The sequence below is a fragment of the Vicia villosa genome, linkage group LG5, assembly GCF_029867415.1.
Source record: "Vicia villosa cultivar HV-30 ecotype Madison, WI linkage group LG5, Vvil1.0, whole genome shotgun sequence".
Lineage (NCBI taxonomy): Eukaryota > Viridiplantae > Streptophyta > Magnoliopsida > Fabales > Fabaceae > Vicia > Vicia villosa.
Genome location: NC_081184.1, coordinates 104,192,176 through 104,207,237, shown reverse-complemented (window position 1 = coordinate 104,207,237; position 15,062 = coordinate 104,192,176). Strand labels below are relative to the sequence as shown.

At 32.1% G+C, this 15,062-nt stretch overlaps 1 long non-coding RNA gene across 1 annotated transcript; it reads right to left on the bottom strand.

Annotated features, from left to right (window-relative positions):
- Window positions 1–1,213: 1,213 nt before the first annotated feature.
- On the bottom strand, window positions 1,214–1,815 carry LOC131606966 (uncharacterized). The gene is made up of 2 exons (XR_009285140.1): window positions 1,644–1,815; window positions 1,214–1,558 (listed from the first exon to the last, which is right to left on the bottom strand). It is a non-coding gene; the product is annotated as an uncharacterized LOC131606966 (long non-coding RNA).
- Window positions 1,816–15,062: the final 13,247 nt, after the last annotated feature.

Here is a 15,062-nt window from a genome sequence, read left to right as displayed (position 1 = left end):
GAAATAATGCAAAAAATCAATTAAAATTGGATGTATTAATTGTGGTGTTTTTAATAATGATTATGTTTGCTAAATGACCATATTGTCCTTGATTATCTTCCTCTAATTGAGTTTTTTAAAGGATATAAAAGTACTTTTGATAGTATATATATAATATTAAAAAATATATTTCATAATAAATGTGTCATTTTTTATCCTGTTTTACTAAAAATACATTTCATAATAAATATGTAACATTAAAAAAAATATTTTAAAAATACTAGAGATTTAACATTAGTTAAAAGTATAAGAGAGATGTGAGAAGTGATCCCTACCCTCGAATTCTCTCGGTTAATTATTTCAATTAATGAGTAAAGTGAGAGATTCTCCTCAATGAATACACTATCCGATGGGAGGAGTGGGGAATTTCTCCTTAATTCACACCCCAAATCAATGAAAAAAATGAGAGATTTTCTATGATTAATATCCAAATCCAAAAAAAAAATTGACGCATTTTTTAATTTTTCATCTGAACCCATAAATCAACATGAAAGGTGACATACTTTACATAACAATCTAAATTACCCCGAGCTCTTTTTTCGTAGTAATGAGTACATATTTCGTGCATTGTAATTTATTTGTTGCACATAACAAATTATTTAAATGAGCTTTGGGCACAATAATTAAAATTTAGACACTATTATTTAAGGGTGGCAAAACGAGTCGTCTGATCCCGCCTTGCCTTAAGCCCACAAATAAAAGAGCGAGTCGGGCAAGCCGCCAAGTTGAAATTGGCCTAAAAATCAAGGCCACCTATTTTTAATTTTATTTTAGTAGACTTTTTTAGATTAAAATTTTCACTTATTTTTTAGAATAATTTTTTATAAACCATATTTTAAACAAATTTTACTTAAAAAATGTTACATATATTCACAAATAAATGTATAAATTAAACCATCAAAAATTGAAATTACTAGAATTAAATATAAAAAAAAGATGGACTTAAAGCAAGATAGGCTGAACAAATAGGCGAGACGGATTTTGGTGGGCGGCGAATTTTGGCGGGCAACGGGTTTTAACGGGGCAAACTTTGATGGACCGCGGACCCAAAATCCTAACCTACTACCATTTTATGATGGATGTGCGGACCAATCCGATGGACCACGACTTTTTTGCTACCCCTACTATCAATGATATTTTAAATACATACTAAATACTAAATGAAGAGGTGGAATAAATACTTATAATCATATATTGCATTTATATGTAAAGATAAATTATTACATTATAATTATACAATGAGATTATTATTTGCTATATCTTCTATTAAAAAACCAAGGTAAATCTATTTTCACACACTTAAGATCTTTGTCCTAAAAAGTGAATGTCACATGAACATATATTATTTTTGAAATAAATATTAAACATTAGAAAAAAGAAATATACACTTATAAGTAATATAAATAATTTAAAATTAATCATTTCCATATCCGAATGACACAAAATTTATCAACACACTTCATTACCGGAGATAAATAATAATCAATACAATCATCATCAACAACACAGGAAATGGGAGCTGCATTGTAAAAATAAATTTGTTAGTAAAAGGTGATTCAATATTATATAATATAAATTTGTTAATTATATGAGAAATGACTTACTTCTACATGTTTCAACAAGAAATAAAGAAAGGGAAATGATCAAAACATAAATAAATGTGAGATTTTGCATTTTTTTTCTCCTTATAGGTAATAAAATAAAATAAATTTAGATCGCTTTATCAGAGAAAAGTTCACGTTTTCATAAATTCAATTTAATATTTTTAGCCTTTAGAAAATGCAAGAAGTCTTTTATAAAATCACAATTGATATAAAATTTCTCTAATAAATAAGTTGTGTGTCTCTTTGGTTCACTCAATTGATAACTTAACCTTACTAAATATTTAATATAAAAATTTATTATTTTTAAGGTTTAAATGCAATTTAAGTATCTGTAGGTTAGCGAGATTTTTTATTTTTATTCCTGTAAATATTTATTTGGTCTGAGTCCCTGTATTCTTCTTTCGCATTCGTTTTAATCCCTAATATCTAAATCCGTAGAAAAATTCGCAGGAAACCTACAGATTTTTCTGCGAGTTTTGACTTTAGGGACTAAATCGCAAGCAAAAGTAAGATATAGAGACTCAGATAAAAAAAAAATTTACAGAGACGAAAATAAAAAACATACTAATTTACAGGAACCAAAAGTGCATTTAAACCTATTTTTTTATTATACTTCAAAGTTCATTACCTTATTAAATTTACATTTTAGCCTTTTTGTAATAGATAGGAAAAAAATCTTACAAGAGAAACAACATTAATGAATGGTATAAGATCGGCCAACACATAAAGAAGTTTGATGCAAATTTTAAATTAATATACTTTTTAAAGTTCGTAAGAGTATTTTGGTAAAATTAACAAACTGATTTAACTTTGATTTAAAATAATTTATTTTGTTATAGTTTGTACAAAATTCAATAGTTTCTTTTGTAATGTACCTTTCTATGATCGAAGTTTTCGAAAGGTAATGATTCTTTGTATATCCTTTAAAAGTTTTCATATAATGCTCTTCCGAATACATCCAGCGTAAATAAACCAAACCACAAATTCTAATCTTCTTTACTAGATTAACAATTAAGTGAATCATAATGTCAAAGAATGATGGAGGAAAAATATCTCTAATTGGCATAATATTATTGCAGCTTCATGTTCAAAGTCTTCTAAATTTTCAAGATCAGTAACTTTAGTACATATAACATTGAAGAATAAAGCACAATCTGGTTATAGTTACCCTTACATTTCTTGGTAAAATGCCAAGGATAGCCACTAGTATAAGCTGTTGCATCGAGACATGACAATCATGAGATTTTAACCCAACTAATTTCTGATCGTTCACTGGCACAAATTTCTTCACATTTGATGAGTACCATCTAGGAACTTTGATACCCTGGAAACAATCACAAAATTTGTTTTTCTTTTTTAGACAGAGTGTGACATGCTGGGGGATAATAGGTTCTATTTCCTACTTCTTTTGGTACTAACTCTTGCTGTATACTTATCACAACCATATCTTTATGGAAATTCTTAGTATCTTTTGTCTAGCCTTTAATGTTGAGAAGTGTTCCAATCAAACTATCACATACATTTTTTTCACATGCATCACATCAAGACAATGTCTTACATAAAGACTAGACCAGTATGGAAGATCAAAGAATACCGACCTCTTTTTCTAAATATTTTTCTCCACGGGATTTTTTTGTTTCTTTACAAAGACAACATTAATTAGTTGTTGTCTTTTATAAATTTTCTTCTTGGTTAAGGGATTTAAAGCGATATCACACTCTTGCTCTCTATTAAAAGCCTTCCGCAATCTACAATATGGATGGTTAGGTCTTAGAAATTTTTGATGCCCAAGATAAAATGTCATTTTTCCTTTTTATAACTGGTGGTTACATATGTACAAACTTGACATATAATACACGCTTTATGCCGCTTGACGTTGTACCCAGAAAAATAACTGTATACATGAAAGTCATTAATTATGCAAAACAACATGGCTCGCAACTTAAATTTATCACCTGTATGAGCATCATCCACATCAACACCTTCCGCCAAAAAAAGTTTTAAATCTTCAATTAATGGCGTTAAATAAACATCTATGTGTTCCCTGGTTGTTTTAGACCCGAAATCATCATCGATAGCATCATTTACTTGTACTTCATGCATAACCATGAAGATAGGTTGTAAATTATGAGAAGTACATGCCATGACATATGGTTAGTACTCAAATTACCAAAATGGTTCATTATGTCGGGGGCAAGTCCAATCCTAAGGTTCCTCGGTTCAAGGACAAAATATGGAAACAAGGAATAAATTATCTTCCATTGCACTGAATCAAGTACATGGCGAAGTTTTCCACCACACACTCTTTCATCTGCATGCTATCTAGTATTCCCTGCGTCACTAACATTAGCAAACAATCTTTTGAACCTTGGAATTATCGGTAGGTACCATATCACCTTGGCAGGAACATTATTGCTAGTTACACCATCATCGTCATCAACACCATTATCCTTCTGCTTGTAGCGTGAGTCCCCACACCTCGAGAAATCCTTCAAGTTTTCAAAAAATTTCCTATATAGGATGCAATCAATACGACATGCATGTATTTTGACATAGTCCAAATCCATTAGGCACAATATCTTCTTGGCCTCATAACTACTGTTTGACAACGAGTTACCTTAGGGAAACATTTATTTTAACAATTCGAGCAATTCAGTGAAACTTGTATCTGTCCATTCACCTCTTGCCTTAAGATTAAATAGTCTTAACACAGCTGATAATCTTGTAAAACTTTTACATCTGGGATACAACGAATCTTCCATGTCTCTTTGCAAAGTATCTACCCCATTAGCTTTCTTGAAAGCATCTACTCCAATATCATGAATCATGTTTTCTAGAGTATCATTCATAAATTCTTCATTCATCTTCAATTGTACGTGACAGAGGTCTCTTTTCCGTCCCTTCACCGTGCCATACCCATTTCGTGTAATTTTGAATAACTCCATCAGAACCACAATGATTGAATATAACATCTCTTGGATATTTTTTCATATTATAATATTTTTTACAAATACACAAAAAAATACCATTATTGTTAGGAAGGTATTTTTCGCTAAATCAAAAAACTGTATCACTTAATTCTCATACTCTTTACTTAATCGATTGACTTTCATCCAGGTATAATTAATCCATAATTACATAAAGCTTTTGAAAAATTAAATTAAAATAGCACACAACCAACAAAAATAATAATAGTAATGGACACAAACAACAAGAACAACAGTAATGGACTAGAACAACAACAACAATAACAAGAACAACAGTAATGGACAAAAACAACAACAAGAACAACAGTATGGAGAACATCAAGACAACAAGAATACCATACAGGAGAATAGTGTTGAGAGAGTTTTTTGTTCGCTAGGGCTTCTGTCCTTTTAGGAGAATAATTGTGTTCTTTCGTTGGCTGTAAAAGAAGTGTTCATTCGCTAGAACTCAGAAAGTGAATTAGATAGACACTGAGGGAATAAAAAATATAAAGAGTATTTATTGCGGTTTTACTGAAAATTGAGGTCACATATTCGACGTAAAATCTATAATAAATAAAGGGGCCTTTTTGGTTCCAAAAGCATAAAAAAATTAGAGAGTTTTTATCTCGGTTTTAAAGAAAACCTAGGAACCATATCGATGTAAAATCTATAAAAAAAAATAAAGGCTTCTTTTGGTTCCATAGAAAATAAAAAATTAGAGAGTTTTTATCTCGATTTTAAAGAAAATTGAGGTAACATATCCTACATAAAATTTATAAAAAATAAAGGCGCCTTTTTTTTTCTAATTTAAACATATAATTACATGAGTTGAGAATCAAATCTCAAATCCTGAGCATATATTTATGGCGACTTATGATAAAACCAAGGTAACATGTTGATTTTTTTAAAATAAATCAAAGCGCTTCCTTTAACATATACTATCGATTTTTTATTCTTCGTAATGAAAGTTTCTTCATAAAAAACTTAATGTAATTATATAAGGTTCGGGTAATATATATATATATATATATATATATATATATATATATATATATATATATATATATATATATATATATATATATATATATATATATTGATTTTGTATTGGTACATAATGTGTATTATTTTAGTTTTGATGTAAACATGTAGTAGATTTTTATTTTGACTATGTTGTTATTAAATATATGATATAAAATGTGTAACTTTTTATTCTGTTTTACTAAAATACATTTTATAACCAAAAATATGTAACATTAAAAAACACATATTTTAAAAATATAAGAGATTTCACATTAATTGAAAATACAAGAGAAATGTGAAAAGTGATCCCCTACCCTCATATTCTCTTTTAATTGTTCCAATTAATAAAAAAAATTGAGAGATTCCCCTCAATTAATACACTATCTGATGGTAGGAGTGAGAAATTTCTCCTCAATTAACACCCCCAACCAATGAAAAAAATGAGAGACTTTTTACGATTAATATCTAAACTCAAAATAAAATTGATGCATTTTTCAATTTTTCGTTCGAACCAATAAATCAACATGAAAGGCGACATGCTTTTCATAACAATCTAAATTACCCCGAATTCTTTATCGTAATAATGAGTACATATTTTGTGCATTGTAACTTATTTATTGTACTTAATAAATTATTTAAATGAACTTTGGGCCCAGAAATTAAGTTTAGGCACTATCAATTATATCTATATTGCGATCATATACTGCATTATATAAATATAAATTATTACACTATAATTATGCAATGAGATTGCTGTTTGCTATATCTAAAAAGTGAATGACACATGAACATATATTATTTTTGGAGTAAATATTAAGAAAAAAAAATACACTTATAAGGAATATAAATACTTTAAGATTAATCATTTCCATAATCGAAAGACACAAAATTTATTAATGCACTTCATAACTGGAGGTAAATAGTAATCAACACAATCATCATCAACAACACAGGGAGTGCGAGCTGCATTGTAAAAATAATTAAAAAGAAATTGTTATTTAAATGTGATATAATATTATATTATATATAATATAAATTTGATAATTATGTGAGAAATGGCTTACTTCTACATGTTACAACAAGAAATAAAGAAAGAAAAATGATCGAAACATAAATAAATGTGAGATTTTGCATCATATTTTTTTCTCTTTTGTAGATAATAAAATAAAAAATTTAGATCATTTTATAAGAAAAAGTTTCATGTTTTTATAAATTCAATTTAATATGGTTAGCATTTAGAAATTGCAAAAAGTCTTTTATAAAATTATAATTGATATAAGTTTCTCTAATGAATATGTTGTGTGTCCCTTTAGCTCACTCGATTGATAACTCAATCTTATTAAAGATTTGCATTAATAACACTTTGATGATTATCAAAGTTCATTATTTTTTATTATCCTTCAAAGTTCATTACCTTATTAAATTTATATTTTAGCGTTTTGTAATAGATAGGAAAAAAAATCTTAAAAGAGAAACAACAAATGATGAATGGTATAAGGTCAGCCAACACATAAAGAAGTTTGATGCAAATTTTAAATTAATATAAATTTTAAAATTCTAATAGTATTCAAGAGCATTTAGATCAGATGACGGAAGTTTCCTCCAACTTAACCAGAGGTTCTAGATTCGAATCTAGTTTTGAACACGCAACAGTGATAAATCTCTTAGGGAGAGTTAAACCAAGGAAGGATTACTGGTTAAAATTATAAGACCGAGCGTAACACCCTAATTTATCCCGGCGAATAATAATAAAATCAGAGTAAAAATTTTCGTTGAAAATATTCATCACAAAACTAGGAAGTCACATTCTTTAAAACATAAACATTTGCTCGCAATTATTAACGGATACGTAACACATTTAATGTCAGATGAACCGATCAAATAACATAGTCTTCAACACAACTTTTATTACGCAGCGGAAAATATCTATAATTCAAATTAAATCAACATAACAACTTAATTCAACAATTGCCAACATCAAAATTTAAGAATGCTTCAACAATCATTTGAAATCCAATGAAGAAAACAAACAAGTGTTCAACCCCCCTAGTATTACGTATCAGAGCAACGAAGCCGACTCAAACTAAATGAAGGTAATCATCCTTCACTCTTAATCACCTGCACGTTACCCACGTAGAGACAACATTCAAATAGAAAGGATGAGATATCATTACAATATAAGAAAACATATAATAATAAGTATATGAAGAATAAAGTCATACATATTTCACCAAATCCACAAAATTATCATCATCCATCAACACATAAAATACAAGTATTCGACAACAAACAACGTATTATCACATCATTGGTTATAAAATGCAATGAGACCAATACCAACTCAGATGCATGTGGTACCAACATAGCATAAGCCCTCAACATAATTTTAGTAATTAGAGGCACCAACAAGGCATAAGCCCACAACAACTTGCCCATCCAGGCCAACAACAGAGCAAAGCCCTCAACAATGCAATGTATGCGACACCGACATGTAACAACACAATTATGCAACCACAAGGCATAAGCCTTCTACGAACGCCAATATAGACCATCACCTCATTGTCATCATATAGCCACATCACGTGCTTATAAAAAACAATCTGCAAACAAGGTTCAAGATGTCTTTCTCATACAATCATCCATTCCAATGCATAAACTTAGAAAATTCTAGCATTCGATTTTCGCCAAAACCGACTCAAAGACTATTCAAACGATTCTAGAAAATTATGGAAAATTCATAAAAACTCATGATAAATCATTAGTATACAGGACCCGATTCATTTTTGAAAAATATAAAAAAATTTCTCCCAGGTCTCGCTAAGCGCCCTTAGCTCGCTAAGCGAAATAGCAATTATGCAGAAAAACTCTGCTACCGCCAGCTACTGTCCAAACCACTTTTTTCCCAAAAATCCATCCTAGACAGTCCGTTTTTACGAAAGAATCATATATTCACGTTTCTCTATTCATATAACATCAATTGGGATCATAAATATGCAATTCTACGACGTCACTTTCGACACTGAATTTAAGGTCATAACATGGAATTTTGTGAAAATCAACAAGACCAAATTTCACAAGATAGAAACCATACAGCACATATACATCACATATCAACAAGTAATTATCATCAAACATGCATCAATTTGTCAATTATATGGATTTACCATTCAAAACCTAAGAACATTAACATAGAAATCAAAACCTCATTCCTATCTACTAATCATCATACCCAACCTTATAGATTAGAACCCCACCCTTACATTGGATTGGTGATTCCCCACTCTTACATTGGATTCCTTGCTCTAGCCTCTTAATGCCTCTTCTCCTCTTCTACGATAGCTTCTCTTTTCACTTTCTGTCTAACTTCCCTTTTCTTCAATCATGTTTTCTCTTTTAGTTAACCCCTTACTAACTTCTACCTCACTAATGGGCTTAACAAACAACACCCCCACTATTTCTTATGCTAAAACAATATAGGCCCAATTAATTATTTAATCATTTATTCTATTATTATTATTAATATTATTATTATTATTATTATTATTATTATTATTATTATTATTATTATTATTCGAGTTATAATAAAATAGCATAATCACTAATCTCTAGCCACACTCTCGTGTTTCTACACTTTTAGACACACACACCCCAACAATACAAGTCCACAATTGAATCACAATCCCATTAAATAATTCACAACCAAATAATTAAATAATTGAAGCCTTCTTGAATTTTGATGTTGGCAATTGTTGAATTAAGTTGTTATATTGGTTTTATTTGAATTATGGATATTTTCCGCTGCGTAATAACAATTGTTTTGAAGACTATGTTATTTGATCGGTTCATCCGAAATTAAATGTGTTATGTATCCGTTAATAATTGTGAGCAAATGTTTATGTTTTGAAGAATGTGACATCCTAGTTTTGTGATGACTATTTTAAATGAAAATTTGTACTCTAATTTTATTATTATTCGTCGGGGTTAATTAGGGTGTTACATTAGTGATATCTGAGTCGAACTTCTCCCAATACGATGTGGTTTCAGGACAAACCATGTGAAAGTTGGTGGGCATGTAACACCCAAGGTCGAAAAAGGCGAGGGATGGTTGCACCACATGTAACACCTGAGGCAGAAGAGGGCAAGGGTGGTCTTCACATCGAAATGAGAGGGATCCTAAGGCTCTGCAGGGAAGAGACTGCAGGGTTGAAGGAATGCATATAAGGATTGATTGGTACTACCTATACCAACAAGATGCATCTTCTTTTTGGTGGTCTATTCTATAAGAACTCCATAGTTAAGTGTGCTTGATTTGGAGCAATTCTAGGATGGGTGACCTTCTGGGAAGTTTCCCGGATAGCGTGTGAGTGTGTACGGACCTCATGTTAGAGGGGTAGACCTGGATGCGGGGAACCACCCCGATCTCTCAAACACACTTAACGTAACAAGGTAACAAGGATGATTTATATCAACTAACAGGTTAATTCAATTGGGTTAACCTAGATATAACAAAGACAGTAATTAATCTTGTTATAGGTGGATCCCATCCATAAAGCCCACCATGCAAAAGATAAATTTTAGAAGGATGATAAAGGTTGGCCTTTCTACCTTATGCTTTTCACCCCTATGGGCCTCATGCTTAGGGATTGTGTGTGGAACGTTGTTTTGCACATAATATGACATCTACTTTTAATGATGACTACCACCATGATGACAACTATGATAACTCAAGTATGAACGACTAAGCTACTAAAGATGCAAACCTAAGTATTATGGTTTGATAACCTTGACTATCCAATGAAGACAAATTAAATAGAAATAATATAAAGCCTCATATCAAGAGATCTCAAGAAGTGTCCACATAAAGGAGAGTATCTAGAAAAAAACATGTAGAAAAGTAGTTATCTCCTATTTCAGTAAGTAAGTGAACATATGTAAAAGAAAATAGATTTTTTTTGTTAAAGCACAAGGCTAAAACACACACACACACACACCAAAATCTTTTTCAAAATGATTCGCCAAAAGAAAATACTCTTAAAAAATGGAAATTGTATCAGATGAATGGGAAGCAAGAAAATAAGCGATGGACAAAACTTTGACTTTTCTAATGATTAAAACGTATGTCCAATCAAGTAGAATTGCACATACTTAAGGCCCACTCTAGTTTAAATGCGCCTTGATTATGTGCAACGGCTAGATATCTATACTTTCCATTTTGAGAACTTACAATCGTATATTTGCATCATCTAATCGGTTAACAACTTGTTCTAATTGATTACCAAACGATAAAATGTGTTAAATGTAGATTCCTTTTCGAGCCAACCTCTTGTCTATAAATATAGGTATCATTTCTGAAGGATAGAAAAACACTTAGAAAGGGGGGGTTTGAATAAGTGTAGCTTTAAAAACTTGACAGATAAAAATAAATTGCACAGTTATTTTTATCCTGGTTCGTTGTTAACTAAACTACTCCAGTCCACCCCCGCAGAGATGATTTACCTCAACTGAGGATTTAATCCACTAATCGCACGGATTACAATGGTTTTCCACTTAGTCCACGACTAAGTCTTCTAGAGTATCCTGATCACAACCTGATCACTCCAGGAACAACTGCTTAGACACAAGCTAAGACTTTCTTAGAGTATCCTGACCACCACGTGATCACTCTAATTACAACTGCTTAGACACAAGCTAAGACTTCCTAGAGTATTCTGATCAACACTTGATCACTCTAGTTACTTACAACTTAATGTAATCTTTCTAAGAGTATTACAATGCTTCTTAAAAGCTATAATCACAACAGTGATATTTCTCTTAAAGTTTAAGCTTAATCTCACTAATATATTACAAAAGCAATGTAGTGAGCTTTGATGAAGATGAAGTTTCTGAGCTTTGAATTGAACAGCGTTTCAGCAAGTCTTTCAGAATAATTTCGTTCAGAATGTGTTAACCTTGCTTCTCATCAGAACTTCATATTTATAGGCGCTTGAGAAGATGACCGTTGAATGCATTTAATGCTTTGCGTGTTCCGTACAGCTTTGCATTTAATGTTATACGCTTTTGTCAACTACCTCGAGCCTTGTTCACGCTGTGTCCACTGACGTTGCCTTTAATAGCTTCTAACGTTCCTTTTGTCAGTCAGCGTAGCCTGCCACTTGTACTTTCTTCTGATCTGATGTTTGTAAATACAACGTTTGAATATCATCAGAGTCAAACAGCTTGGTGCAAAGCATCTTCTGATCTTCTGACCTTGAAGTGCTTCTTAGCGTGATACCATCAGAACTTCAGTGCTTCTGATCTCATGTTCTTCTGATGCTTCCATAGACCCATGTTCTGATTCTGCTTCGACCATCTTCTGATGTCTTGCCAGACCATGTTCTGATGTTGCATGCTGAACCTTCTGAGTCAAAGCTTCTGAGCGCAGATTTATGCATACTCTTTATATATTTCCTGAAAAGGAAATTGCATTGGATTAGAGTACCATATTATCTAAAGCAAAATTCATATTATTGTTATCATCAAAACTAAGATAATTGATCAGAACAAATCTTGTTCTAACAATCTCCCCCTTTTTGATGATGACAAAAACATATATAAGTGATATGAATTTGCGATCAGAAAGAGCAGACGGCAAAAGACAAATTACACAGCTATAGCATAAGCATGTGAATATGTCTCCCCCTGAGATTAACAATCTCCCCCTGAGATAAATAATCTCCCCCTGAAATAAATACTCGAAGAGCTTTAATAAAAGACTTCCCTGATTATTTCGGTAGAGACGATCACATAAGCTTCTGTCTTCAGAGAATTCATAGCTTCTGACTTCTGCTTCCATTGGACAGCTTCAGAACTTGAATTTCTTTAGATCCCTAGAACACTCACAGCTTCTGATTCCTACTTCCATTCAGGACAGCTTCAGAACTTGAATTTCTTTGATCTTCAGAACATTCACAACTTCTGATTCCTGCTTCCATCTAGGACAGCTTCAGAACTTGAATTTCTTTGATCTTCAGAACATTCACAGCTTCTGATTCCTGCTTCCATCTAGGACAGCTTCAGAACTTGAGTTTTCTGGATCTTTAGAACATTCACAGCTTCTGATTTCTGCTTCCCTCGGATAGCTTCAGAGCTTTGAATTTCTACCAACATCACTTCATGCTAGATTTGTATCAGAACATTGTTGAATGTACCAGAGCATCATCAGAGCATCTCTACATCCTGAAATGTTACAGAACAAAAACTAAACGACAAAAGTCAGCATGAATGAGTCAGAACATAAAATGTATATTAGAACACATGATATGTATCAGAGCCATATAGGCTAAAATAATGTATCAGAGCAAATAGAATTTTGTCAAAGCGAATAGACAAATTTTGGATCAAATTCTATTATTAGTGCTTCTGATTCTGAAGCTTGACAGCACTCAGCTTGCTTCAGTTTCCATATGCTTATTCTTTTTACAGAATAGCGCTTCTTATGGTTTTGCTTCTTGTGTTTTCTTTGAAGATTTTCTTCACTTCTTTATACCTGCAAAACACTTAAACCAAATAGAACTTGCAGTTCTTGTTAGTAAATGTGTGGGAGCTTTACCCAACAACTGATAGATTAATCAAATCATTTATCATTTATCTTCTCCCCCTTTTTGTCATAACATCAAAAAGAATATTCAAAAGATTCAGATGTATAAAATAAAAACACTGGAATGTAAAAAAAACAAAGAAACTTTTCATTGATAATCAAAAGATATTACAAAAGTTCTTATGTTTAACAAGCAGATGCAACAAGGAAAGAAAACTACTAAGACCAAAGACTAAGACCCTCCCTAAGACAGAATCTGCGCCAGCATGTCTTGAACCCTGTCATAATTTGCAGTTTTCCTTGCCATGAAGGCGTGAAAACGCATCATTGACTGCTTCTTGGGCTTCCAGGCGAGGGGTTAGGGAGACTTGATTCTGATGCAGATTTTCCACAATCTCTTTCAGAAACAACATTCTCAGCAGGTGAGGATGAAGAGACTTCTTTGGAATGGGTTGAGGGAGAGGAAAGGTTAGATGAAGAGGAAGTTGAGTCTTGAAGGTAAAAAGATGAGGAGGAAGATGGAGATGATGGAGGGCTTTCACCAGGAGGTTGAAACACACGTCTAGAATAGTTTCCAGACAACTGAGCTTCGAATGAATTCACCTTGAGAGGGTCATAGGTGATCTTTATCTTTTTGGGTTTGGAAGAAGAAGTTTCATCAGTTTTTCTCTTTTTGTTTTCATCATTTTTATGGTTTCCTGGGCTTGATGAAGAGTTCATGATGGATTTGCAGATAATGAACAGCTAGGGTTTGATATGAATGCAGAGAGATAGAGAAGGAAAGCAAGGACAAAGTGAAATAGAGAAAATATAAGAGGGAAGGAGAAGTGTTTGAAGAGTATTTAAGATGAAACAAATGATGAATAGCATTTAATGTTACATGACGAGAGGAGAGATAATAAAGACAAATGAGGTGACTTGCACAGTTACCTATGGTCGGCGTCCCTTCAACTGCACGCGCGCTTATCCATGAACAGTAAAGACAGGTTTACCATCCCGAGATAAAACGTTACAGCTGTTTTGCTTTTAAAGAGGTTCTGAATCAACTTAGACAATGAAACGTTAGTAATAACTGAATCATAATTTCTAATTGATTTCAATCAGAACTTCTGATTAACAAAAAATCCACTTTCATTTCAGAAGATACTCATACATAAGAACTTCTCATCTTCTCATTCTGGGCATAAATCCATACTGATGTTCTTCAGAATGAACTTAAACCTATCTTCATCCAGGGGTTTTGTAAAGATATCAGCCCATTGATGGTCTGTATCCACAAAGTTTAAAGATAGAACACCCTTCTGAACATAGTCCCTTATGAAATGATGTTTAATCTCAATATGTTTAGCTTTTGAATGAAGAATAGGATTCTTAGATAAACATATAGCAGAAGTATTATCACAGAATATAGGAATGTTACTCTCATATATCTGATAGTCTTCTAGCTGACTCTTCATCCAGAGCATCTGTGTACTACAACCAGCAGCAGCGACATATTCTGCTTCTGTTGTTGATAGAGCAATAGTTGCTTGTTTCTTGCTATATCAGGAGATCAAATGACTTCCAAGAAATTGGCAACTTCCTGAAGTACTCTTTCTTTCGATTCTGTCTCCAGCATAGTCAGCATCGCAAAATCCTACTAAGTTGTATTCTTTAGATTTTCTGTAAACTAAGCCAACATTAGTAGTACCTTTCAGATACCTTAGAATTCTCTTAACAGCAGTTAAATGAGATTCTCTAGGGTCTGATTGGAATCTAGCACACAAACAAACACTGAGAAGAATGTCAGGTCTAGAAGCAGTCAAATATAGAAGAGATCCAATCATACCTCTGTATAACTTCTGATCTACC